This window comes from Lutra lutra, chromosome 13, assembly GCF_902655055.1.
Source record: "Lutra lutra chromosome 13, mLutLut1.2, whole genome shotgun sequence".
Classification (NCBI taxonomy): Eukaryota; Metazoa; Chordata; class Mammalia; order Carnivora; family Mustelidae; genus Lutra; species Lutra lutra.
The window spans coordinates 24951172-24977829 of NC_062290.1; the positions used below are offsets into that span (position 1 = coordinate 24951172).

Here is a 26658-nt window from a genome sequence, read left to right on the forward strand (position 1 = left end):
CCACTTCTCCTCTGAGGTACTTACTCTATAAATCTACTGGTTTCCTGAGATGCCTAGATTTCCATGTAGTCTCCAGGCATCTCAAACTGCCCTAAAGCAGCATTTCAGAGGTGGTCCAGTGGTTTTTATCAATAACCAAAAATAAGAGATGACACCCAACCCCCAACCCCCAGCCGGAGGGTAGGACCCACTAGCTAAAATGTACATACCTGCTAGCTACTTTGGCATATTTTAAGGGTTTGCTCAAGCCTAAGGGTTGACAACAGAAAACCCAGCACTTTTTGAGGCTATGGCCCTCTTCTAAAGGAAATTGACTGGAATGAGCTGGGGCTCATTGATTAGAATTACCAGGCTCAACCCAGATGTATCTGATCATTTTTCATTCCCACTCATTATCAGTTTTCATTCCCACTTTACCCCCTGAGAACCTGACCTCCTCCATCTGGTTCAGCTGAAGCAGCAGTCCTTGAAAAGAAAGGCAGGATTGAAAAGGACAAAAAGTCCAAGTTCTGGAAATCTCCTTGGTGTGGCCGCTTACTGGCACAAATGCATAAGCCACAGTCCTGAGTGCCCTCGTGCATCACAGGAAGACAGTGCAAAGGTAAATCGCTAAGACAAGTAGAAATCCCAGATTATCACAGCCGGGGGGGGTGGTGTCAGTCTGTCCCAAGCATTTGAACTGAAGGTAAAAATGCTACATAAAGCTACTAGGAAAGCGTGTATTCCTCTTCTCCCCCAACCCATCCCCCAACAAAAACAAAAAACTCTTAACGCTTATTTTAAATACGCACAAAAATATTCAAATCAATAATAATAGTAGTGGCAATAATAATAAGATACTTCTTAGCCTGACTGTCCTGGACCCGAATCTCCTTCTCCGTTGGGTGGTGGGCGCTGGGACAGACAGGTGAAACGGGCTGGGTCTTAAGTAAGCCGCACGCGGCGCGGCCTGGGTCGCCATGGAAACCGCGGAGGGGCTGATGCGCGGCAGGTGGGAGGGTCGGGCAGTGGCTGCTGGGGAGCCGCCAAGGAAATAAAGCTCCTGACTTCCTTTGACCCTCAAGAGCTGGGCCTTTCCCGGGGACCGGAAACAGAAAGTTGCTTCTCAACTCAGAATCACACGGGTTAGAGACCCAGACCCCAGGCCTCCATTTCCGACCTGCTGAATCAAAATCTCCGCAGCGAGGACCGGGAATCTGGATTTAACCAGGTGCTACATAGGGTAGGGAGGTTGGGGGAACACCGGGCTCGCTTGTTCTTTTTTTCTCAACGCCCCCCCGCCCCCCAACACACCACCTTGTAGTGGTAAAAAAAAATCTGCACCCACTTTCCTCACCAGCGGCTCTCTAGCTTGGGGGAGTCCTTGGAGCTGGAAAGGCAGAGCCCCTTCAGTTCCTTAACCTGAAGTGTAAACCGATTGGAAGCGTCGCTGCTCTTTGTGGGTTACCCACTTGGGGGCAGCCTCGTCCTTTGCTCCTGTTCGTTCCGCCAAACGGGTCCACGTGTTTTTAAATCCAGTTTATTTCTGCCGCAGTCTCGTTAGTATCAGCTGTTCTAGAAAGCGGAGTTTGGATGCAGAGAGGAATGGGGCAGTAACGGGGCTCCCTAGAGTGGGATAATCTATGGGTCTCTAGTACCCCGTGCATTTACCATGCCTTATGATGGTAATCTGTTTCTAGATCGGACTTCCTGTCATATGCATGGCATGTAAAGGCAGATTGTTCTACATTAGCTTAGAATGTACTTCCTCCCAATTCAAACTTCCAAATCAGAACTATTGCTAAGTGAGTGCGAGGGAGTTGAAATGAGTAAGGCCAACAAAAGCTATTTTACACAAGGGGCTTTCCTGAGCTAGTGTGTATTGTAATTTCTCAAGATAAAGCTACAACAATGAGCATTTCTTATTTCCCATGGCACCTTCTGAGAGTGACTCGCAGACCAAACTATGGTCACAGAACCCCCCTTGGGAAACACTCAGCTGGGGAAACAGTGTGACCTCCCCCATGAAGTTTGTGTAAGGTGGATGGTACGGGGCTGTTGGGGCTTCTGGTTTCTCAGCATGACGATGGCAAAATCAATTAGGTCTGCCTTCCAGGAGAGGGGTGGGAGAGGTCATTTGAAAAAGGGGATGGGGCGCCTGAATGGCTCAGTAGGTTAAAGCCTCTGCCTTTGGGCCAGGTCATGATCCCAGGGTCCTGGAATTGAGGGTCCTGGGATGGAGCCCAGTATTGGGCTCTCTGCTCAGCAGGAAGTCAGCTTCCTTCTCTCTCTCTCTCTCTGCCTGCCTCTCTGCCTATTTGTGCTAAGTCTGTCAAATAAATAAATACATAAATCTTTAAAGAAAGAGGGGATAAAGAATTAAATTGCTGGGGGATATGTTAATGGGTATGTTTCAGGCACTTGGTATTTTTTACCCCTTGGAGCCACCCTCTGAGGTATCAGTCTATCCCCATTTTAGAGACAAATTGACGCAAGTTATTCCAAAACCGTATCCAGCCTTAAGTAGGCAGAAAGTGACAGGGCTGATATTCAGAGTCAGATCTTCCTTAGTACAAGGCAGAACCCAGCCCAGCACCACGGGAGCCCGCAGGACTTGGGCAGAACAACAGGTTTTATTTCCAGGGTCAGCTGAGTAATAATGGTGAAACAGTAGTCTGCTCTCAAATAGTGAGCCCCCCAGTGTCTGCTTTTGATGGCGAGCAGGAAGTAATTCTTTTTCAAGATATATATGGTTAGGAAAAATTTGCTGGAACAGCATCAAAGCAGTGACTTCATGACTGACAGAATTTCCATAGCGTCTGAGTGGAGAGTCAAGTTTGACTTTGAGTTTCCTGGTTTCATTGAGTGGGAGAAGGTACTGCTATTAGGCTTAGCAATGAAAGAACAAGGATTTTTTATTATTAATTTGTTTTTTTCATTTTTCAAAATTTATGTATATTTAGGGATGGACAGAGAGACAGGGAGATAGGGAATACACAGCGGGTGGGAAGGGGCAGAGGGAGAGGAGAGTGAGAATCCCATGCTGCTTCCTACCCCCAGCGTGGAGCCTGACTCAGGGTTGATCTCAGGACCCATAAGATCATGACCTGAGTGGAAACCAAGAGTCCAATGCTTAACCGACTGAGCCTCCCAGGTGCCCCTTGCTTTGCTGTTTCAATTTTATTGGAAAGAAAATAAGTTAGCCTTAGCTAGAATGAAACCAAAACCCAAAGAATCTGTGGGATATTTAGGTGGACCAAACACAGGTGTGAAATTGCATCCGGATTCTGAATTATACTGATTAGGATCCCAGGTGCTACTGAAAATTATTGGCATAATAGTGTCAGCAGAGAAAATGTTCAGGGGAGTAGAGAGGACAGACGTTTCAGGACACTTGAGGAAAGGGAGATTTTGAAGGTGACACAGATGGGTCTTTGAACTTTTTCTCAGTTTCCGATCTTTTCTGCCAGTCTACACAGACACAGCAAAAAGCGATTTTATCTGCAAAATAGAGAATCAAAATGGCAGAAATACAGAGGGATTTCTTCATGCACAGACTCAGTTTCTGGAAAGAATTATGATTTTTCAGAAGCCTAGGAAATTTGTCTCTCTCATGTTTCAAGTTCACAAAGAAAGGCTGAATTCCTGAAGGGAATGAATCAGAAGTTAAAAATAACATAAAAGTCTGTCCTTTGAGCCTCCTCTTGAATGCTCGCTAACATGTGCGATCCTGCAGGGCTCCTATGGAAGGCCCATTTAAGTACAGCAGAGAGGCTTTCTGGAGGCGGGGGGTGGGGGTGGGGGTGGGGTGGAGGGATGGGGGGGCTGCCAGGTCAGTCCTAAGGAGTTCCTGCTGGAGGAGGGCTCCTCCTATCCTCGGGCTTTTCCAAATGTCTCTCCGTCTGCAGAGTTAGCCAGACTCAAGGCACACATGTCCAGGGAGAGAGCGAGTTAGCCAGCAGTCCGTGTCACTGTGAAACCGAGTGAGAAGTACAGCTGAAACGGAAGGATCAAAGATGAGAAGGTGGCCAAGGCTCACAGCCTCCTCTGGTCAAAGAGTGAACCTGGGGCTTTCAGCTTTCCTGCGTGCTTATGATGATTAACTAGCAGGTATCTGAAAAGACTTGTCCGCTCTTAGGGTTCAACAACTCTGGTGACAGGCAGGACCCCATGTTCAAAAAAAAAGCTTATTCCTGAAGTCATTTGTATGTCCATTGTTTGAACCTGAAAATTCTTGATTCTCAGGATGAGTCCTCTAAACTCTTTACCCTTGTAGGCATTCACTCCTTCTATGATCACCCAGCAGATATTTAGTAAGCTCCTAGTGTGTGTCATGTAGAGTGTGAAATCTATAGCAGTGAACAAGAAGATAAAAACCCTAGCTGTCATGGAGCTTGTGTTCTAATGGGAGGGGCAGACAAATAAATAATATATAAGAAAAACATGCTGTATATGAAATAGTGACCAATACAGAAGAGAAAAGGAAAGCAGGGATGGGGGATAAAGAAGTGTTGGGGCATGTGGTCTCCTTGAAAAGGAGACATTCAAGCACAGACCTCAGCAACTGGAGAAGTTAATTGTGCAGTAGTATGTGGAGAATTGTCTTCCAGGGCTGAGGGGAAAGCAAGTGCAAAGGCCCTGTGGTGGGAGTGTGATGGCAGGTTTGGAGAGCAGAAAGGAGGCAATGAGGCTGGAGCTGACTGAGCAGGTAGGAGAGTGATAGGAGGTGAGGTCAGAGAAGCAGTGGGGAGCGTGGCTTTACAGAGCCTTGTATTCCTTTGACTTTTTCTCTAAGATATGAGCCTGCTGGAGGAGAATGTTATGATCGGGCTCCTTAAAATATTGAGATCTAATTCACATATTATTAAATTCACCCATTCAAAGTATACAGTTCAGTGGTTTTAGTCTAGTTAGAGTTGTGCAACCCTCAGCACTATATAATTCCAAAACATTCTCATCCAACCAAAAAAAGCTCTAGTACCTGTTAGCAGTTACTCCCCATTCTCCCCTCCCCCAAGTCCTGGGAAATGACTAACCTGTTTTCGTCTCTGTGAACTTGGCGATTCTGGACATCTCACAAAATTAAGTCCTATAATGTATGGATTCTTGGGCCTGGTTTTTCTCTCCCTTGGCATATTTTCAGGATTCATTCATGTTGTACCCTGCATCAGTACCTTAGTCTTTTTCATATCTGAATGATACTACTTTATATGGCTACACCGCATCTGTTTCTCCATTCCTCAGTTGATGAACATTTGAGTACTTTCCACTTTAGAGCTGTTACAGATAATACTATCATAAATACTCATATGCAGATATATAGATTTTTGTGTGTGTGAACTTGTTTTTAATCTCTTGGGTACGGATTTAGGAGTGCAACTGCCGGGTTATGTGGTAACTGTGTTTAACTTTCTGAGGAACTTGCCCAACTTTTTCCAAGCAGCGTACCTCGGCAATGCATAAGGGTTCCAATTTCTCCATATCCTTGCCATCTTTTTTTTTTTTTTTTATACCATCCTGGTGGGTGTGAGGTGGTATTTCATTGTGGCTTTGATTTGCATTTCCCAAAGACTAACCATACTGAGCATCTTTTCATGTGCTTATTAGATATTTGGACTACTTCTTTGGAAAAATAGATCTATTATCTTAAAATGGGGTTATTTGTGTGTTTATTGTTGAGGTGAAATGTTTCTTCATATATTTTAGATACTAGATTCTTATCACTTCAATGATTTGAAAATATTTTCTCCCATTCTATGGATTATCTCTTTTCTACTTTCTTGAGGGTGTCCTTTGAAACATGGAAGTATTTAATTTTGAGAAGTTCCAATTTATGCATTTTTATTTTGTTGGTAATGCATCATTTAGTGTTATATTTAAAAACCAGTGCCTAATTCAAGGTCACTAAGATTTATGCCTATTTTTCTTTTAAGAGTTTTATGGTTTTGGCTCTTACATCTAGGTCTTTGATCCATTTTGACTCATTTTTAATTTTCGTTTTAAGCACTGTGAGGAATAGGTCCAGCTTCATTATTTTGTATTTGGATAGCCAGTGGTCCTAGAACCGTTTGTCAACGACTGTTCTTCCCCGCCCCCCTTTGAATTGTCTGGGTACCCTTTTTGAAAATCTTTGTCCATAAGTGTGTGGGTTTACCTCTGGAGCCTTGACTATATTCCGTAGATCAATCCATCTTATGCTAATGCACACTGTCTGGATTACTGTAGCTTTTTGTATTAACTTTTGAAACCTGGAAATGTGAGAATCCAACTTTGTTCTTTGTTCTCAAGATTGTTTTGGCCAGGGCGCCTGGGTGGCTCAGTGGGTTAAGCCGCTGCCTTCGGCTCAGGTCATGATCTCGGGGTCCTGGGATCGAGTCCCGCATCGGGTTCTCTGCTCGGCGGAGATCCTGCTTCCCTCTCTCTCTCTCTGCCTGCCTCTCCATCTACTTGTGATCTCTCTGTGTCAAATAAATAAATAAAATCTTAAAAAAAAAAAAAGATTGTTTTGGCCATTCTGAGTCACTTGCATTTTCATATGAAATTTCAGGAACACTTGCCAACTTCTGCAAAACAGGCAGCTGAGATTTTAATGGAGATTGCCTTGAATACAGGAGTCAGATTGGGGAGTCTTGTCATCTTAATACTAAATTTTCCAGTCTAAGAACCTGCAATGTCTTTCCCTTTACTTAGGTCTTATTTAATTTCTTTAATGATGTTTTGTTATTTTCAGCATACAAAACTTGTACTTCTTTTATTTTTAATTTTTTATTTTTTATTAACATATAATGTATTATTAGCCCCAGGTCTGTGAATTGCCAGGTTTACACACTTCACTTCACAGCACTTACCATAGCACATACCTTCCCCAATGTCCATAACCCAACCACCATTCCCTCTCCCCCCTCCCCAGGCAACACTAAGTTTGTTTTTTGAGATTAAGAGTCTCTTATAGACTTGTACTTCTTTTGTTAAATTTATTACTGGGTATTTTACTCTTGTGTATTGTAAGTAGAACAAGGTTTTCTTGATTTCATTTGTGGATTATTCATTGCTATTATGTAGAAATATAACAAATTTTTTGTATATTGATTTTGTATCCTATAACTTTGTTGAAATCCTTTATTAGCTCTAATAATTTTTTGTGTATTTTGTAGGATTTTCTGTGAACAAGAGCATATCATATGAAAATGGAGATAGTTTTAATTCTTTCCAGTTTATATGCCTATTACTTTATTTCCTTGCTTAATTTTCTGGCTAGAACCTCCAGCACAATGTTTAATAGAAATGGCAAGAGAGAAGACATTGTTTCTGATCTTTGGGGCAGGGAAAACTTGCAGTTCATGCTGGTTCAGTATGAAGTTAACTGTGGGTTTTTCTTAGATGCTCTTGACAAAGTTTAAAAAAAAATTTCTTCTCCTAGTGGTTGTGTGTTTCTGTCATAAAAAGATGTTGCATTTTCTCAGATACTTTATTACAATGATCATATGAGTTTTTTCATCCTGTATTTTATTAATATTTTGTATTGATTTTTTTTTTAATATGTTAAAGCAACATTGCATTCCTGGAATAAATCCTATTTGGTCATAGGGTATAACCCCTACTCTATGTTGCTGGAGTCTGTTTATATTTTATTGAGGATCTCCTATCTATATTCCTAAGTGATATTGACCTATAATTTTCTTGTGAGATCTTTATCTGTCTTTGTATCAGGGTAATGAGTTGGGAAGTGTGCCTCCCTCAGACATTTTTTGCAGGAGTTTTTAAGGATTGGTGTTAACTCTTTTTTAGCGTTTGAAAGAATTCACCAGTGAAGACATCTGGGCTTAAACTTTTCTTTGTTGGAGGTTTTTTTGATGACTAATTCAATCTTTTTGTCATAGACATATTCACATATTCTGTTTCTTCTTGATTCAGTTTTGGCACTTTGTGTCTTTCTAGAAATTTATCCACTTCATCTACATTATCTACTCTGATAGTCCATGATATTCCCTTCTAGTCCTTTTTATGTTTTTAAGGTTAGAAGTTGTTATCTTTCACACCTAATTTTAGTAATTTGAGTTTTTCTGTTTTTTCTTATGTATGTCTAACTAAACCGTTCCAAAAAATAGAAATGGAAAGAAAGCTTCCAAACTCCTTTTATGAGGCCCGCATCACCTTGACCCCCAAACCAGACAAAGACCCCACCAAAAAGGAGAATTACAGACCAATGTCCTTGATGAACACAGATGCAAAAACTCTCACCAAAATACTAGCCAACAGGATCCAACAGTACATTAAAAGGATGATTCACCACGACCAAGTGGGATTTACTCCTGGGCTGCAAGGTTGGTCAAACATCCGCAAATCAATCAATGTGATATAATACATTATAATACATTAATAAAAGAAAGAACAAGAACCATATACTCTCAATAGATGCTGAACAAGCATTTGACAAAGTACAGTATCCTTTCTTGATGAAAACTCTTCACAGTGTAGGCATAGAGGGTACATACCTCAATATCATGAAAGCCATCTATGAAAAACCCACAGCAAGTATCATTCTCAATGGGGAAAAACTGAGAGCTTTTCCACTAAGGTCAGGAACATGGCAGGGCTGTCCACTATCACCACTGCTATTCTGCACAGCACATAGTACTGGAAGTCCTAGCCTCGGTTGGATGAAATAAAAGAAATAAAGAATATAGAAGAAATTAAAGAAATAAAAGGCATCCGAATCAGCAAAAAAAAAAAAAAAAATCACTATCTTTTCAAAGAAGCAAGTTTTGGTTTTGTTTTCTCTATTAATTACCCACTTATTTCTGCTCTAATATTTATTACGTACTCAATTCCACCTGTTTTGGGTTTAATTCTACTTTTTCTAGTTTAAGGTGAAAGGTTAGGTTATTGATTTGAGATCTTTTTGAATATAAGCATTTATAACTCTAAATTTCCCTCTGAGCCCTGTTTTTGTTGCATCCATAAACTTTGATATGTTGTGTTTTTGTTTATAGTCATCCCAGTGTTTTTTTTCTCATTTTCCACTCCCCCCCACTTTTTAAATATAATAGAACCATTGCTAGCATGTTTCAAGTTTCATATTAGTTGGTTTCATCTATTTATTTTTCCAGAGTTTAAATATTAGTATACATATCTATTATGGATCTAATTTTTCCATCTATTTGGAGTAATTCAAAGAAGAGAAATGCCTATCTCTCTTTTCACACTGAATAGCACTATAGTAACAGCAAGGTGTGTTTTCACCTGCTCATTCTCTAGGTAGCCTATGCCACCATTCATACCAGAATGCAGTTCTACCAGGGACTTGAATGAAGCCAGGGGGGAAAAATGATTGGTTTAGGCAATAATCTCATCCTTGACATCCATTGAAAGTAGATGTTCAATTCAAGGTCAAGATCACAATTTTAAGTAATCTCTTCATTTGTTAGCAATCCAAAGAAGAGATAAAATTGCTGAAATGCTCACCATTTTCTGAATATGGAATGGTGTATGTTTCATAGTCCATTATTAAGCTAAAAGAAACTTTTTTTTTTAAGATTTTATTTATTTGACAGGCAGAGATCACAAGTAGGCAGAGAGGCAGGCAGAGAGAGAGAGAAGGGGAAGCAGGCTCCCTGCTGAGAACCCAATGTGGGGCTTTATCCCAGGACCCCGGGATCATGACCTGAGCCAAAGGCAGAGGTTTTAACCCACTGAGCCACCCAGGCACCCCTAAAAGAAACTCTACCTTACTCCTTGATCATGGCATCCCCTGGGTAATTTGCCCTGTTACTTATTTATCATGGAAGAAGAGCTATAATAAGAAGTCATGTAAGAGGGGCGCCTGGGTGGCTCAGTGGGTTGAAGCCTCTGCCTTCAGCTCAGGTCATGATCTCAGAGTCCTGGGATCAAGCCCCGAGTCGGGCTCTCTGCTCAGCGGGGAGCCTGCTTCCTCCTCTCTCTCTGCCTGCCTCTCTGCCTACTTGTAATCTCTGTCTGTCAAATAAATAAATAAAATCTTAAAAAAAAAAAAGTCATGTAAGAAAGGGCTCAGTCATTAAGTGTCTGCCTTCAGCTCAAGTCATGATCCCAGGATCCTGGGCTCGAGTCCCACATTGGGTTTCCAGTTCTGTGGGAAGCCTGCTTTTCCCTTTCCTACTCCCTCTGCTTGTGTTCCTTCTCTCACTGTGTCTCTGTCAAAAATAAATAAAATCTCAAAAAAAAAAAAGGTCATGTAAGAAATAATTGATACTTAAGTAGGTCACACACAGCTGGCCAGAATCCTGTTTTATTGTTATATGAGCACTCCTAACTAGTAACTGATCTATTAAGATCTTTTATTTCTTCATGATTCAGTCTTGGTAGGTTGTAGACTTCTAGGAATTTATCTATTTCTTTTAGGTTGTCCAAGTTGTTCATGTAGATCTCCTTTGGTTCATCCCAATTTGGGATTATCTAGGATTCCTGGGTCTGGGTGCTTATTTCCTTCCCTAGGTTAAGAAAGTTTCCAGCTGGGGCACCTGCGTGGCTCAGTGGGTTAAGCCGCTGCCTTCAGCTCAGGTCATGATCTCAGAGTCCTGGGATCGAGTCCCACATCGGGCTCTCTGCTCAGCAGGGAGCCTGCTTCTCTCTCTCTCTGCCTGCCTCTCCATCTACTTGTAATCTCTGTCAAATAAATAAAATCTTTAAAAAAAGGCATTAAAAAAAAAAAGCTTCCACTTCCAGCCATTATTTCTTCAAGTAAGTTTTCTGCCCCCTTTTCTCTCTCTTCTGCTGGGAGTCCTATATTGCAAATGTTTGTCTGTTTCATATTGTCCTTTAAGTTCCTTAGCCTGCCTTCTGTCTTGTTCATTCTTTTTTCTTTTTCTGCTCTCATTGGGTGAATTCCTCTGCTGCCTTCTAGAGTTCATGGAATTTTTCTTCTGCTTCATCTCATCCACTGTTGAACCCCTCTATCATATTTTTCAGTTCAGTTGTTATATTCTTCATCTCTGTAACTGCTCTTTGGTACTTATATTTTTATATCTCTTTGTTGAACTTCTCACTGGATGAACCATTCTTCTTCTGGGCTTGGTGAGCATCTTTATGGCCATTAATTTGAATTCTATATAGGCAAATGATAAGATTTTTCTCTTTAATTTGGGACATAGTCCTCTTTCTTCATTTTCCTTGACTCTCTGTGTTGGTTTCTACGCATTATAGAAATAGCCACCTTGGGGGTCCTGGGTGGCTCAGTGGGCTAAAGCCTTTGTCTTCAGCTCAGGTCATGATCCCAGGGTCCTGAGATTGAGCCCAGGGTCCTGGGATAGAACCCCACATTGGGCTCTCTTCTCAGTGGAGAGCCTGCTTCCCCATCTCTCTCTCTGCCTGCCTCTCTGCCTACTTGTGATCTGTCAAATTAAAAAATAAATAAAATCTTAAAAAAAAAAAGAAATAGCCACCTTTTCCAGTCTTGAGGGAGTGGCCTTGTGTTGGAGATAAATCTTAGCGTTCAACCCTTCCCTAGGTCTTGGTTGTCTGTCAAAACTTCTTGATTGTCCAAGCAGCCTACTTTATTCTTAGTGGCTCCCAATAGTTGATTAGTTGACGGGGTGCCTAGGCTTGTCAGGGTCCCAATGGGAGTATCTTAGTCAGCACCTAAATTCAGGCCACTGGGAAGCCAGACCCTGAGGCAGAAAGTTTTAAAGTATGCAAATACACTTCCTGCAGGGGAAGAATGGAAAATGGGTGTTTCTGTGTGCTCCCTCTGCACTGAGCCCTAGGGCAGTAGCCAGTTAAGAACTGTTTCTTTGAAAAATACCAGTGGAATTTTGATCGGAATGGCATTAAAAGTATAGATTGCTCTAGGCAGTATAGACATTTTAACAATGTTTATTCTTCTGATCCAAGAGCATGGAATGGTCTTCCATCTTTTTGTGTCTTCTTCAGTTTCTTTCATGAGTGTTCTGTAGTTCCTCGAGTACAGATCCTTTACCTCTTTGAGCTGGAGCAGATAATCCTAAAATTTGTATGGAATCAGAAGAGACCTCGAATTGCTAAGGAAATGTTGAAAAACAAAAATACAACTGGGGGCATCACATTACCTGATTTCAAGCTTTACTACAAAGCTGTGCTCACCAAGACAGCATGGTACTGGCATAAGAACAGACACATAGACCAGTGGAACAGAGTAGAGAGCCCAGATACAGAGTTGAGGGTCCATGGTCAATTAATCTTCGACAAAACAGGAAAAAATATACAGTGGAAAAAAGACAGTCTCTTCAATAAATGGTGCTGGGAAAACTGGACAGCTATATGTAGAAGAATGAAACCTGACCATTCTTTTACACCGTACACAAAGATAAACTCGAAATGGATGAAAGACCTCAACGTGAGATAGGAATCCATCAGAATCCTAGAGGAGAACATAGGCAGTAACCTCTTCAATATCAACCACAGCAACTTCTTTCAAGATATGTCTCCAAAGGCAAAGGAAACAAAAGGGAAAATGAACTTTTGGGATTTCATCAAGATCAAAAGCATCTGCACAGCAAAGGAAACAGTCAACAAAACAAAGAGGTAACCCACAGAATGGGAGAAGATATTTGCAAATGACCGTACAGACAAAACGTTGATATCCAGGATCTATAAAGAACTCCTCAAACTCAACACACACAAAACAGATAAACATGTCAAAAAATGGGCAAAAGACATAAACAGACACTTCTCCAATGAAGACATACAAATGGCTATCAGACACATGAAAAAATGATCATCATCACTAGCCATTAGGGAGATTCAAATTAAAACCACATTGAGATACCACCTTACACCAGTTAGAATGGCCAAAATTAGCAAGACAGGAAATGACGTGTGTTAGGATGTGGAGAAAGGGGAACCCTCTTACACTGTTGGTGGGAATGCAAGTTGGTGCAGCCACTTTGGAGAACAGTGTGGAGATTCCTTAGGAAATTAAAAATAGAGCTTCCCTATGACTGTGCAATTGCACTACTGGGTATTTACCCCAAAGATACAGATGTGGTGAAAAGAAAGGCCATCTGTACCCCAATGTTTATAGCAGCAATGGCCACAGTCGCCAAACTGTGGAAAGAACCAAGATGCCCTTCAACGGATGAATGGATAAGGAAGATGTGGTCCATATACACTATGGAGTATTATGCCTCCATCAGAAAGGATGAATACCCAACTTTTGTAGCAACATGGACGGGGCTGGAAGAGCTAATGTTGAGTGAAATAAGTCAAGCAGAGAGAGTCAATTATCATATCATTTCACTTATTTGTGGAGCATAACAAATAACATGGAGGACATGGGGAGATGGAGAGGAGAAGGGAGTTGAGGGAAATTGGAAGGGGAGATGAACCATGAGAGACTATTGACTCTGGAAAAACAATCTGAGGGTTTTGAAGGGGTGGGGGGTGGGAGGTTGGGGGAGCCAGGTGGTGGGTATTAAGGAGGGCACGTATTGCATGGAGCACTGGGTGTGGTGGATAAATAATGAATGATGTTACACTGAAAAGAAATTAAAAAAAAAAAAAGTTTCTTTGCTACTGTCTGGTTGAATCTGTGAACACAAGCCCTGCTGGCTCCCATAGCCTGGCAATCAAAGGGTGGCCCTTGGGTGGCCGCCTCAAAAACTGGCAGGAGGGCTGCCCTGGTGGCTCAGTGCTTAAGCCTCTACCTTTGGGTCAGGTCATGATCTCAGGGTCCTGGGATCAAGCCCTGCATCGGGCTCTCTGCTCAGCAGGGAGCCTGCTTCCCCCTTTCTCTCTGACTGCATTTCTGCTTATTTGTGATCTCTCTCTGTGTCAAATAAGTGAATAATCTTTAAAAAATAAATAAAATAAAACTGTGGCAGCAGACATGTGCACATGTTTTTTCCCTGGGATACCAACAACATGGAGTGAGGCAGAGGGAGAGCCTAAAGGCAGCACCCACTCTCTCAGGCAACAGCTATGCTCATAAACTAATAACCTCTCTCATATACACAGACTTGGGGTAGTTCAGTTCCCCTCTGCTGTGCTCTGGGGTATAGCTTGTTGAGAACTCTCTCCATTAGTTCTAGTCCCTAGGGGACCCATAAACCTAAGCCTACCAGCTTATATGTCCATGAACAGCAGCTGCAAAAGCCTGCATGATTTCTTTTTTGAAATTATAAGCCCCTTGGGATTTGTTTGACCCAATGGTTATTTAAAAATGTGTTTCATTTCTACATTATTGTGATTTTCTCATATTTCCTTCAATAATTGATTTATAATTGTGATTAAAGAACAAATTTTGTGGGGCACCTGGTAGCTCAGTGGGTTAAAGCCTCTGCCTTCAACTCAGGTCATGATCCCCAGGTCTTGAGATCAAGCCCCACTTCGGGCTCACTGCTCAGCGGGGAGCCTGCTTCCCCCTCTCTCTCTGCCTGCCTCTCTGCCTACTTGTGATCTCTGTTAAATAAATAAAATCTTAAAAAAAATTTTGTATAAATTTTGTTGCCTTAAATGTACTGAGACTTGTTTTATGGACTAACATATGACCTATCCTGGAGGATGATCTACATGTATTTTTTAGAAAAATATATTCTGCTGTCATTGGTTATACGCTTCTCCAAATGTTTTATGGTCTAACTGGTTGATAATGGAATTCACATTTATTTCCTTCTTGATCTTCTGTTAGTGGTTTAGCCATTATTAGGGATATTAAGGTCCCCAATTAGTCTCTGAATTGTCTGTTTCTCTTTCAGATCTGACAGTTTTTGCTTCATGTGTTTTGGGGCTTTATTGGTAAATATGTGTACATTTGTAAATGCTGTATCTTCTGATGGATGGATTCTCTTATCCTTATAAAATGTTGTCTCTATTAACAATTAGTGTAGCCACTGGTATCAGACAAAATAGACTAACCAAAAATTAATAGAAGCTGTCAGCAGGAGGGGGAACTGTGTGCATACAGAGGGCAGAGAAATAGGCCATGGCACCAGGGAGCTCACACAAGGAACACTAATCCCCATAATGTTTGGCTTTTAAAACCAGAGGAGAGCCTGGGTGGCTCAGTCCATTTGGCATCTGCCTTTGGCTTGGGTCGTGATCCCGGGGTCCTGGGATTGAGCCCCGTGTTGGGTTCCCTGCCCAGCGGTGAGTATGCTTCTCCCTCTCCCTCTGCTGCCCCCCCTGCTTGTGCTCTCTTGCCCTCTCTGTGAAATAAATAAATAGAATCTTAAAAATTAAAAACATACATACATACCAGAGGGGCTGAATTCCACGAGTTTGGGACAGAATTCCATGAGTTTTTGTAAGTAGTGGGACATGGAACTTGGAGCTTTAATCAGGAAAAGTGACTCAGACACAAGAGTAGAGTATAAGCAACACACAGATACTCACCTGAAGGGCCAGGTTCTGGTGAACAGGGGACACTGTGCCTACTTTGTTGAGGGTTTTTATTGGGAATAGATGTTGCACTTTGTCAAATGCTTTTTCTGCATCTATTGAGAGGATCATATGGTTCTTCTCCTTTCTTTTATTAATGCAGTATGTCATGTTGATTGATTTGTGAGTATTGAACCACTCGTGCAATCCAGGAATAAATCCCATTTGATTTGGTGAATGATTCTTTTAATGTACCACTGGGTTTTATTGAGAATTTTTACATCCATGTTCATCAGGGATATTGGCCTGTAGTTTTTTCCTTTTAGTAGAATCTTTATCTGGTTTTGGTATCCAGCTAATGCCGGCCTCATAGAATGAATTTGGAAGTTTTCCTTCTTTTTCTGTTTTTTTGAATAGTTTGAGAAGGTTAGGTATTCACTCTTCTTTAAATGTTTGGTAAAACTTGCCTTTGTAAGTTCTGTTTGTTGGAAGATTTTTTTATTATAGATTCAGTTTCTTTGCTGGTTATGTGTCTGTTCAAGTTTTCTATTCCCTTTTTTCAGTTTTGGTAGTTTATATGTTTCAAAGAGTTTATCCATTTCTTCTAGGTTGTCCAGTTTGTTGACATACAGTTTTTCATAATATCCTCTTATAATTTTCTTTATTTCTGTGGTGTTGATTGTGATTTTTCCTCTCTCATATTTGTGATTTTGTTTCCTTTCTGTTTTCTTTTTGATACATCTAGCTAGGAGTTTATCAATTTTATTAGTTTTTTCAAAGAACTAGCTCCGGTTTTATTGATCTTTTTTTTTTTTTTTAGTTTCTGTATCATTTATTTCTACTATAATCTTTTAGTTCCTGTATCATTTATTTCTACTATAATCTTTTAGTTTCTGTATCATTTATTTCTACTATAATTTACTATAATTAGACTTTAGACTTTATCTGTTCTTTTTCTAGCTCCATTAGGTGTAAGATTACTGATCTATTTTCAATTTATTGAAGTGTAGTGGGCATATAATAATAGTTTTGATTGTGCAACATAATGATTCAGTGGTTAAATACATTATGAAGTAATTGCTATGACTCATCAAGCTACTTTAATTCATCATACAAAGCAGTTACACAATATTAACTATATTCCCTATACTGTAGGTTTTTTTTTCTCTTGTTTTATTTATTTTGTAACTGGAAGTTTGTACCTTTTAATTCCTTCATCTATTTCACCCATTGCCTCACCACATTTCCCTATGGCAGCCGCCAGGTGGTTCTCTGTATCTATGAGGATGTTTCCCTTTTTTTTTTTTTTTTCCATTTGTTTTGGTTTTTAGGTTACAGAAATAAGTGAAATCATATAGTATTTTTTTTCTGACTTATTTTACATAACATGATACTGTGTCTCTCTGTTGTTGCAAATGACAAGATTTCACTCTTTTTTATGGATGAGTAATATTCTAGATGTGCATGTGGGAGCGATCTTTATTCATTCATCTAATGATGGACACATAGGTTGCTTCCATATGTTGGTTATTGTAAATAATGCTGCAATGTACGTAGTAGAACATGTATCTTTGCAACGTAGTGCTTTTGTTTTGTTGAGATACATACCCAGAGAAGGATCATGGAATCATATAATTTTATTTTTTTTTTAAGATTTTATTTATTTGAGAGAGAGAGCCCATGCAAATGGAGGGAGAAACAGACTCCACTTGAGCACAGAGCCTGATGCCGGGCTCAGTCTCAGGCCCTGAGATCATGACCTTAGCAAAAATCAACAGTTGGACACTTAATCGACTGGGCCAAGATTGTACGTGTCCAGTAATTTGTCGGTTTCCTTTAAGTGGTCCTATTTGTTCACATATATTTGTTTCCTAGTAGTCTCATGATCTTTTGTATTTCTGGGTTGTCAGTTGTAACTTCTCTTTCATTTCTGATTTTATTTTATATTTTTAGAATGAGCCTAGGTAAAGGTTTATTATTGTATCTTATTCAAGTACCAGCTGTTAGTTTTATTGATTTTTTTTTTCATTGTTATTTAGACTTTATTTCATTTATTTCTACTCATGTTTATGATTTCCTTCCTTCTACCAATGTTGGGCCTGATTTTGGTCTTTTTTTCTAGGTCCTTTAGGTGTAAATTTATTAGATTTTTTGATATATTCTTTTTGTTTCTTCAGGTGGACCCATATCCCCCCAAAACTTCTTAAAACTGCTTTTGCCTTCATCCATTACATTTTGGACTATTTGTTTTCCCTTAAATTTGTCTCAAGGTATTTTTTTTTTAATTTTCTTTGTTTTCATCATTGACTCATTGATGGTTTAGTAGCATGTTGATTAGACTCCAAATGTTTGTGCATTTTTCCCCTTATAACTGAGTTTTCGTCTTATATTGTGGTCAGAAACTGTCTAACATGTTGTTCAAATACACTGTTTCCTTTTGATTTTCTGGCTGGATCTATCCTTTGATATATATAGGTTATTAAATTTCCTGTCTATTATATTACTGTCAATTTCATCTTTGTGCTTGTTAATATTTGTTTTATGTGTTTAGGTGTTCCAGTGTTGCATGAATCAATATTTACACTTGTTTATCTTCTTGTTTGATTGATCTGTTTTACCATTATGTAATCCCTTCTTTGTCTTGTGTTTATAATCTTTGCCTTAAAGTCCCTTTTGTCTGATATAAGTACCATTACCTCAGCCCCCCCCAAAATATCTTTTCCATCTTTTCACTTTCAGGCTGTATGTATGTATCTTTTGGTCTGAATTGAGTCTTTTATAGGCAGCATACAGATGGGTCTTGTTTTGTTTATTTTTTATTCATTTTATCACCCTATGTCTTCTGATTAGAGCTTTTACACTATTTACATTTAAAGTAAGTATTGACAGCTATGTACTTATTGCCATTTTATTAATTATGTCTTGGTGTTTTTGTCATTCTTTTCCTTTTGTTCTTTTTCCTTGTGAATTATGATTTTTCTTTAGTGTTCAGCTTACCTTTCCCTTTATCCTGTGTCTATTACAAATTTTTAGTTTATATGGGGTTCATAGACAGCATCATAGTATGTATGTGTATATATATATATTTTTTCATGTATATTAAGTTTGAACACATTCTAAAAATATTTATTTTCAAAAAAAAATTTATTTTCACTTCCCTGGTACCCCCACACATTTTGTGTATATGTTGTCATATTTTGCATCTTTTCATTTGTGAGTCTCCTGAACTAATTTTTTAGATATATTTTACTACTTTTGACTTTTAACTTTCATGTTAACTTTAAAGTGTTGATCAACTCTATTGTATGTTTGCTTTTACTCAAGAAATTTTTCTTTCATAGTTTTGTCCTAATTATAACCATTTCTTTTCCACTTAAAGAAGTCCCTTTCATAGTCTTTTAAGCCCAATTTAGTGGTGATGAACTCCTTTAATGTTTGTTTGGAGAAGTGTTTATCTTTCCTTCAATTCTGAATAATAAACTTGTTGGATAGAGTATTCTTGGTTGTAGATTTTTTTTTTTCCTTTCAGCATTTTGAGTATATCATACCATTCCCTCGTGGCCTTCCAGGTTTCTGCAAAAAAAAAAAAAAAAATCAGCTGATAACTTTATGGGGTTTCCTTCATTTATAACTAGACACTTCTCTTGTTGCCTTCTAAAGTTCTGTCTTCATCTTTCTTCGACATTTAATTTTTATGTGTCAGGGTGTGCACCTCCTTGGGTTGATCTTGTTTGGAACACTCTGCGCTTTCTGAAATTTGATGTTTGTTTCCTTCCCTATTAGGGGAGTTTTCAGCTATTTTTTTCTTCAAATACATTTTCTGCCCATTTCTCTCTTCTCCTTCTGGGACCTTGAACTGTGGTAGTTTGTTCGTTTGATGTTGTCTAAGAAGTCACTTAAACCCATACTCATTTTTTCTAATTCTTTTTTTCCTTTTTGCTGTTCAGCGTTAGTGCTTTCCATTACCTTATCTTTCAGGTCACTGATCTGTTCTTCTGCATCCTCTAATCTGTTGATTCCCTCTGATGTAGTTTTCATTTCAGTTATTCTTCAACTTTGGTTCTTTTTTTCTATTTTCTCCTTATGTTTAAGTTCTCACTGAGTTGCTACACCGTTCCCTCTATCCCAGTGAGCATCTCTCTGCCCATCACTTTGAGCTCTTTATCAGGCAGATTGTTTATCTGTTTTATTTAGTTCTTTTTGTGAGTTTTTGTCTCATTCTTTGTTTGGAACGTATTCTGTCTCATCATTTTGCATGACTTTCTGTGTTTGTTTCTATGTATTAGGCAGAACAACTAATTATCCTAAACTTGAGGGGATGGTCCTGTGGATGGGCATCCTCTGTGTAAATTCTGTGTGCCTGGTGACTTTAGAGGGCTAGCTGGAGTTATGGCTATTGTGTGCTGGTTTTTCCTTGGCACTCCATGCTGGAGCCATCTTAGTGGATGGTTAGAGCTGAAATAGTTTTAACTGGGGCAATCCCAGGCCTTGCTGTGCAGAGGGTGCCCTAAGAGGACAGCTGAAGCAACAATGGGCATGGCCTAGAGTGGTGCTGTCATTCTCTATTCTAAACATACTCTGGCAGGATAGCTAAAGCTTTTTTGTGTGCAGCTTGCGCAGCCCAGGGGATCTCTGTACAAAGGGCATGGTGGCAGGATGAATGAACCTCAAGTGGGTGGAAACTGGAGTGTCCCAGGAAGCTCCCCAGATGGGCAGGCTATCAGGTCAGCTGGAGCAGAGGCTGGCATGGACCAGGTGGCTCTGAAGCAGTTTGCTCAGGGCATGCTTTTATAGGGCAGCTAGAGCCGAGGTAGAGCCCAATGCAATGGTTTGGGGTGTCCTACACAGGGTGATCCTCATGGGGTGGCTGGAGTCAAGGCAGGTGCAGTCCAGGGTGTTCCAGGGGCACCCTGCACAGCAGACATCAGCTGTGTTTGATGACATACAGCCTTTGTTTTGATGTCTATTTTGTCTGATATATATATATATATATATATATATATATATATGTGTGTGTGTGTGTGTGTGTCTGATATATAAGTATTGCTACTTCAGATTTCTTTTCATTTCCATGGAATATCTTTTCCATCCCTTTGCTTTCAGTGTGTATGTCTTTAGATCTGAAATGAGTCTCTAGTAGGTAGCATATATATATATATATGAGTCTTGTTTTTTTTAATCCATTCAGATACCTTATTTGATTAGAGCATTTAGTCCATTTATATTTAAAGTAATTATTAATCTGTACTTATTGCCCTTGTAATTTGGTGACTCTCTTTAGTGCTATGTTTGCATCCCTTTTTTTTCATATTTGTATCTATTATACATATTTGTTCTGTGATATCATGAGGTTCACATATAATATCCTATGTGTATATATATGTGTAGCTATTTTATTGTTGATGATTACTTAAGTTCAATTGTGTTCTAAAAGCACAACATTTTTATTCCCTGCCACTTCTTTTTAAGTTTTTGACATCCTATTTCTTGACATCCTATTTTACAACTTATTTTGTGTATCCCTTTACAAATTATTTTAGGTTTAGAAGATTTTTACTACTTTTGTCTTTTAACCTTTATATTAGCTATACAGGTGGTTTATCTACTACCTTTAATATGTTTACCTTTTCCAGGTTTTTAAATTTTCTTGTTTCTAATAATGGCCTTTTTTTTTTTTTTTTTTTTTTTTTTCAATTTAAAGAAGTTCCTTTAACATTTCTTGTAAGGCTTGCTTGGTGTTGTTGAACTTTTTAAACTTTTGCATGTCCAGAAAACTTCCTAGTAGAGCATGTTTGGTTTTAAGTTCTTTCCTTTTAGCACTTTGAATATATTTTGCCACTCCCTTTTGGCCTGTAAAGATTCTGCTGAAAAATCAGTTGGTAATCTTATGGGTGATTCCTTTTATGAAACTAGTTATTTTTCTCTTGCTGCTTTTTCTCTCTTTAACTGCTGACACTTTGTTCATAATGTGTCTTTTGGCTCCTGGTTCATCTTCTTGGAGACTCCCTGTGTGATTCCTGGACTTGGATGTCTGTTTCCTTTACCAGGTTAGGGGAGATTTCAACCATTATTCCTTCAAATAGGTTTTCTGCTCCTTTATCTCTCTTTTCTTTCTGAGACCCTTAAAATATGAATGTTTGGTTGATACTGTTCTAGAGGTCTTTAAATTTATCCGCATTTGTTCATTCCTCTTTTTGCTGTTCTGATTGGCTAATTTCTACTACCCTGTCTTCCAGATTGCTGATTTGTTCTCTGCATCATCTAATCTGCTATTCATTCCCTCTAGTGTATTTTTCATCTATTATCCTATTCTTCAGCTCTAAAGATTCTCTATTGTAATTTCTCTTTGTTGATGTTCTGTGTTCACCCATTCTTCTAAGTTTTATGAGCATTTTAATGACCATTACTTTGAACTCATTATTGGTGGGTTGCTTACCTCTGTTTCATTTCATTTTTTCCCCTGAGGTTTGTCTTATTCTTTAGTTTGGAACATATTTCCACATTTTTCACAAGTCCCTCTTTCTACATATTGTGTAGATGAGTTATGTCTCCTTAAAAGCTTAAAAGCTTTCTGATAAGCCTATTTCTTGCCACAGTGGTTATCCACTATTTTAGGTAAACTTGAAGTTAAACAATTGAGTCTGTGTTAGACAAGTGTTCTGGAAGAGACTTTTCTCACTCAGGGAAAACTCTGAGTGAGGGCAAATCAAAACAGCATTTCAAGTGGAGTCTTCCAGAGAACCACTAGATAGGTCACATAATGACAATTCTTTGAGACTAAGGCTTAGAAGAAGGTCTACCCATGTTCTGCCCTCCTATGCTTCCAGCCTGCTGGTTTTCATCATAATTTAAAGCTGTTTAAGACCACCATGGAACTGGAAAAAGAAGGATGGGAGTAGTGAGAGTTAAAATGCCACAAAACTTTTTATTCTCACCTAAATACTGTTGTTTTTGTTGAATAAATGCTCCCCAAATTGCTGCAAATCTTTGATTACTTTCCAGAGTTCTGGAAGAGTCGATTCTGACAATTTTTGCTGATTTTTTTTTTTTTGTTGGTTTTTATGGAGGAAAGAATTTTAAGAGGTCGTCATTCCACCAATGTCACCTGATCATTTAGAAGTTTCTTTTTAGCTTTTCTTTGAAGAATGGACAGCAAATGGGCCAGAGTGGAAGCAGGGAGACCAATTAGGTTATTGCAGTAATTCAGATTATGTGATGGTTTGGGTTAGTGTGGTAGCAGTGCAGATGGTTAGTAATGATTAGACTGTAGACATATTTGAAGGTAGGGTTTTGCTGATGAATTGGATATGGCATGTGAGAGTCTCTGAGCAGTGTTTAAACAACTAAGAATGATAGACTGCCCAAAAGTGAAGACTTGAAAAGAACAGTATTTTCCCTAAGTTGTTGGTATATATTGTTAATTAGAAAACTTGACAACTGGGCCCAACATTGCATTTTTAGGAAATATTTTGAGTTGCCACTTTGAAGGCAAGGAGCTCACCTATCTTGAGGAAAAGAGAGCCAAGGACTCCTTAAGCTCCAGTCTGTCCAAATCTGCCCTCCTGGGGTGATGAACAGCTTAGATGGGATGTGGACTTGTGGATGGAAAGTAATGGATGGATTCTCAAGTAGCTGCTCACGGGAGTCATCCAAAGATCTTTAGAGCAAAGGTAGAGCCAGAGCTGTAGCCCTTGATGGTGGATCAGGAGCCCAAACCAACCAACTTATAGACACCCATGAAGGAAGAGGGCTGGAGCCAGATTGTGAGTGAGAAACAGGATATAGTTTCTTGATGATTGATTCTTTTATGATTTTACCCCAGATATGTGGGATGTAGACATGTTGTCCCAGTGGTACAGGGTCAGGAAAAGTTTAAGCTACTTGATGCCTTTTTCTTCCATAACGCTTAACACAGGAAGTGTCCTTACTACTTTCCTTATATATGTTCTTGACCAGACAGTGGGCTTTTGAAGGGAGACACTGTGCACTAGTCTTCTCTCCGTCCCCAGGGCCTGGTAGAATGCCTAGAACATAGTAAAACTAATATATATTTGTCAAATAGTTGAATGGTGGCTATCCTGTGTTGTGGAACAGAGTCTAAGGAGAGCATGGAAAACACACAGGAATCTGATGGCCTTGGTGAGGGTTCAGGAGAAGGTCAGGTGCCAAGGTCTCTTCCTTGAGTGCATTACAGGGAGTCAGAACAACCAGAGCTTCATAGTTTTGCTCTTCCTACCACTTTCCAAAGAAGACACCAAATTTGGGATTTTCTCAAAGTGCTACTTTTGGAAACCAACAAATAGGTTTTTTTGTTGTTGTTTTTTGTGTTTTTTTTTCCCTTTCCCTTTCCTTCTTTTTTCTGCCTGGGTTCTATTTAGGTCATAGATACTAATGAAACATCTTTGTACATCTGAAGGGGGAAATACCTCAACTTTCTGAGAAAAATGGAGAGTCAGAATCTCGTGGGTTGGGTCTGGGAGAGAAACAATTGAGTGAAGAGCAGGTTGGAACCAGGGCAGTGACAGGAGGGGCTGGGTGGTATGTGGGAAGCTACAGTAGCTAGGTATGTCCTCCAGTTACAGACTGAGGGACAGGCGAAGTGTGTGTGTAGGGGGAGGTACAGAGCAGTCTCGGGCCATCCAGTTTTTAGATCCATGCCCTGGGTCATGGCTGTAGACCTTAGCTTGCTTCTGGCCCCAGAACTGAGGAGCAGAGAACAGGCAGAATAAGGGTAGCAGAGTCATCTGAAGGCAGGGGAGGAAGGCCCAAGCTAGGGCAACAACATCGGGCAAGAACATTCCCAACAGCCCCTATTCCATTGCACCACACTGCTGAGAGTGTGACCAGGATTGTTCCTGGAAGGCTAATGCTGGTCCCAGAGCTTCAATCCATAATTGGATCAGGAGAGACATTGTGTATAGGTCTCTCTGCTTCCAACAAGGAGCCTGGTAAAAGATATTCTTAAGAAGAGGAAGCAGCCTTGGATATAAGGGACTATAGAGAAGGAGGGAATTTAGGGGGATTAAAAACTATATAGTCAAATTTTAGCTTCTGTACCTTGGGTGTGTGAGTTGGTTCCCATAAGTTGGAGAAGTTACCTAGAAAATCTTAGAATCTGTAGCTGTTGCCGCCTCTAAGTACTTCTCCCTCTAAGTACTTTTAGGAGGGTCCAGCTGGCCCCCAAACTTCCCTTCTCTTTCCTTGGGGTAATTTCTTTGAGCTCTGCTATATCTTCCTGAAGTACCCATATTATTACTCAAAAACAACCCTGCTACACAGGAATATCCAATATTAACTTAAGATTTATTTTTTCAGAGTTGGAAGAATGCTAAATCCTTCAATGTGGGGCAAACAGACTGAGCAGAGGTCTTTCAGAGTTTCCTACTTCATGGTTTTCTCACAATAAAAATATACCCATCTGCCTTTTTTTTTTTAATAAAGTTTTTTCTTAAGATTTTATTTATTTATTTGACAGATCACAAGTAGGCGGGGGGGGGGGGGAGAAGCAGACTCCCCGCTGAGCAGAGAGCCCGATGCGGGGCTTTATCCCAGAACCCCGAGATCATCACCTGAGCCAAAGGCAGAGGCCCCAACCCACTGAGCCACCCAGGCGCCACCCCCAACTGCCTTTATTCTAGGCTTTCGACCTCTTCCATCTGCCCACTCCTACCCTTCCCCACAGCAGCTCTAGCCTTTCATCTTGGGATATCTTTTCCCTGACTGCATGACTTCTCTCCCTTCTATTCTTGAATACCACCTAGTTGGCTCCAAGCATCTAGTTCTTCTGATACACAGCTTTGCACACAGTCCTGCCCCTGACCAGTTGCTGGCCATCTCAGAGGCCCTTTGGCACAGTGCTTTGCTTTGGCCCAACAACATTAAATGTCAGTCATCTTTTCAACCACATTCATTTTTGGCTTCTCTAAACAGCATGGCTAGTAGATCTCTGGGCTCCAGCCCACAGGCCCTGCCACAGGATTAAGTTTCCAGAAGTTTGGCCCCTAATATCCAGATCAAATTTAAATTGCGTGCAAACTGCTCCTTTTGCTGGAGCCTTCATGGGCTGCCCCGGCTCCTCCCCCAAAAGTAGATCTCTAATCTTGGTTAAATATTTTTGCAGACAGGCTAATTCTAGCTCAAAGGAAAGAGTGTGTGTTCTTCCAGGGGAGAATTCCGTAAATAGTACCATCATCTGCTCCAACGATCAGAGGAAGGCATGCGTTCTATACTCTTCTCAGACATTCCCTTCCATATAAACAGGACTGGGCTTCCTTTGATCTCTGCCTCTTTGCTTGATGAAGTTTTCCCTTTATTTACAATTCAGTTTCTAGCAAATTAATTTCCCAGTTTTTCCTGACCATATGACTTTTGAAGAAGGATTACCTCCTGTCTATCAGAAGCTGACACTTCATACTTTCTTCTGCTATTTAAGGGCTGACTGCTCTCTACTCCCACTTTTCACCATTACTCAAGTGACCATAAAAATAAAACCTGTTATTCTCCCCACCCTCTTACTGGCTGCCCTGGTGCTGGATCTGGGTCTGAGAGGTACTAAGGGTTATCTGGCTCCAAACAGCCCTATCACTTCCTGCCTACATGAGCTTGGGTGCGATATTTGAGTAATGCATGTGTATTGGTTTTTGTTTATAACACAGAACAAAATACCAGATAGGACAGAGTTGCACAGAAAGAAATCCAGTAGATCTCTAGAGGGCCCTGCTCTAGTATGCAGCAGAGTAATGATCAACACATTACGTGAGGAAGCTACTTAATAACCAAGAAGAATTGCCGAAGAAGAAATAGTGTCTGGCACTCACATAGAGTAGAGAATACTGCATGTTCCCATCAGCAGTGATGAAAAGCTCATAATTTGGGGGGCTTTCACTAGAATATACAGAAGATTCTTGCTTCAGATGTGGGGAATTATTAGTCTTACAATAAATTCTTCTCCCCTCTTTCCTAACAAATCTCAAAAGCAAGACCCAAAGACTCAAACTATTTCTAAGAAAACTAACTGTACCTCAGAACAAGCAAAAGAACATTTATATGAATACAAAAGTATCTAGCACCCAAGAAAGTAAAATTCATAGTGTTATCCAATTAAAGATTACCATTCAAAAAGTTACCATACATATAAAGAAATAAGAAAATATGACACAGAAGAAAATAACTCAGAACTGGCAAAGGTGTTGTAATTAAAAGCTAGGAATGTGGGGTGCCTGGGTGGCTCAGTCAGTTAAGTGTCTGCCTTCAGCTCAGGTCATGATCCTGGGGTCCTGGGATGGAGCCCTACATCTTCTCCCTCTCCCTCTGCATGCCACTCCCCTGCTTGTGCTCTCTCTGGTGGTC

The 26658-nt window shown here is 40.0% G+C and overlaps 1 protein-coding gene and 1 long non-coding RNA gene across 2 annotated transcripts in view; one reads left to right on the top strand and one right to left on the bottom strand.

Annotated features, from left to right (window-relative positions):
* Positions 1-26658, bottom strand: part of RASEF (RAS and EF-hand domain containing) — a 255588-nt gene that overhangs the window by 206523 nt on the left and 22407 nt on the right.
* Positions 442-24706, top strand: LOC125083065 (uncharacterized). The gene is made up of 3 exons (XR_007122169.1): positions 442-601; positions 1065-1210; positions 24625-24706. It is a non-coding gene; the product is annotated as an uncharacterized LOC125083065 (long non-coding RNA).